We start from the raw sequence: 1,762 nt of genomic DNA on the forward strand, positions 1-1,762 counted from the left end.
CTCATGTAATCCTGCAGTAATCCCGTGAGACAGGTGCTGTTGTTATTCTCCTTTTACTGATTGATTACCTTGGGTCTCTCGGAAGTTAAGTAAATGGTCACAAGTCACACAGTAAGTGGAAGAGCCCAAATAGGACCCTAGGCACTCTAACCAGAACCCCTGCTTTTAAAAATTCATACGCACTTATTCATTCAATCATCAAACATTTACTGAGCCCCTACTACGTGCCAGACACCATTTCTAGATACAGTAGCAAACAAATCCGATGATAATCCCTGTCTTCTTGGAGCTGACATTCCAGTGGGAGGAGAAAGACAGTTAGCAAATATCTAGGCTACGACACAGAGAAGAAGGAAGCTTGGGGAGGCAGGGGGAGAGCTGGAGGAGGGTATACAATTGTATAGGGGGGTGGAATGCCTTGTGAAGCAGCTGATACCCGAGCAAAGACGCAAGGACCTGCAGAGATGAGGGGTTGAGCCGCTGCCGCTGTCTGGGGAGAGCTCGCTGGGGTGGGGAGTGGGCTGGTCTAGATGAGATGGTCAGGCCGGCCCTCGGGAGGAGGTGGCCTTGAGATAAGCCAGTCACATGTGGCCTGGACACAGTAAAAGCAAAAGCTGGGAGCGGTGAGCAGACTGGTGTGTTTGAGGGGCGGCAGGAAGGCCGGCATGGCCACAGAGGACCTGTGCCGCCAGCACCCAGGTGGCCCTTGGCCTCCCAGAGCCGCTGCACAGGTTGCCCCCCCAGGTGGCCGGGCACCGCCGCAGCCAGGGCCTTAATCTCAGCCTGCTCCACCCTGGCTCCTTCCTGCTGAGCAGTGACGTGGATGGTTGCACACCTCGGGGGTTTCCGGTCCGTGGTTGGCTCCTTCCTCTAACAGGGTGACTCTCAGACAGACTTTTGAATAAACGCCCAGCTGCCTCTGAAGAGCCATGGCAACCCCGCGAGGGGCAGAGCCCTGCGGCATCTGTCCTGGAAGTCGGTCCACTGATGCTCTGGAGCAGCTTGGGCGGGCATGCTCACCCGTGCCTGTCTGTTCTTTGTCTCCTTCCACTGCCCTGGCCTGTCCTCGGCCACACCCTCGGTTGCCTTTTTCCCCAGCCTGCATCCAGCTTCCTTCCTTCCTTCTTGCACCCCTGGGCCCTTGTCACTCAGCCTCCCGGTGTCCGCCGTTCCAGTGTCCCAGGTCTGACCCGGCAGCTGGTTGCGGGCAGCCCCGTTTCTCCTCCCTCCAGGTCAGGGCTAATGAGGCCGGATTAATGTCCAACTCAGTCTGGGCCGCAGAGGCCTGGCTGCCTGGCACCCTCCGGCCTCTCCGTGAGCTGTTTGGGTCGTACTGACCGGAATAATCCCCAGGTTCAGGGAGAGCCTGACTGTGCTGAGTGCATCCCATCCTTTATTCCCTTAGATCCTTGCAGCTGTGAGGCTGGCTGTGCCGCTGCGGAAACTGAGGCAGAGGGTCCCATGGCCCCGGAGCCTCGGCTCCCAAACCCTGTGTTTTTCCTCCTCTGGGATTGCGGCCGGGACACGTCCTGGTCTTCCACGCCACGTGCTGTTTGTTCTTAAGTCTCAGTTCAAGTGTCTGGGAACCCTGTGTGACCCCAGTGGGGCCATACCTTTGTAGTAGCTTCCCAGAGTGCCTCGTCCTTCCGGCTTGGCCCTGGGTCGTTACAGAATCGTCAGGCAGGCCCAGCAGTCTTTCCTGGGTGGTGAGTGTGTTGTTCACTTTGTCTGCACGTGGGGGCTGAATGCACCAGACTCTGTG

At 57.8% G+C, this 1,762-nt stretch overlaps 1 protein-coding gene and 1 long non-coding RNA gene across 2 annotated transcripts in view; one reads left to right on the forward strand and one right to left on the reverse strand.

Moving 5' to 3' along the window:
- Positions 1-1,762, forward strand: part of ZDHHC18 (zinc finger, DHHC-type containing 18) — a 23,409-nt gene that overhangs the window by 1,034 nt on the left and 20,613 nt on the right. The window lies entirely within an intron of this gene.
- LOC104981158 overlaps positions 1-1,762 on the reverse strand; it is a 3,047-nt gene that overhangs the window by 380 nt on the left and 905 nt on the right. The window contains exon 2 of the long non-coding RNA XR_824342.1: positions 6-1,755. This is a non-coding gene — a long non-coding RNA (uncharacterized LOC104981158). The remainder of the gene's footprint in view (positions 1-5; positions 1,756-1,762) is intronic.

Source organism: Bison bison, unplaced genomic scaffold (genome assembly GCF_000754665.1).
Source record: "Bison bison bison isolate TAMUID 2011002044 unplaced genomic scaffold, Bison_UMD1.0 scf7180017864516, whole genome shotgun sequence".
Classification (NCBI taxonomy): Eukaryota; Metazoa; Chordata; class Mammalia; order Artiodactyla; family Bovidae; genus Bison; species Bison bison.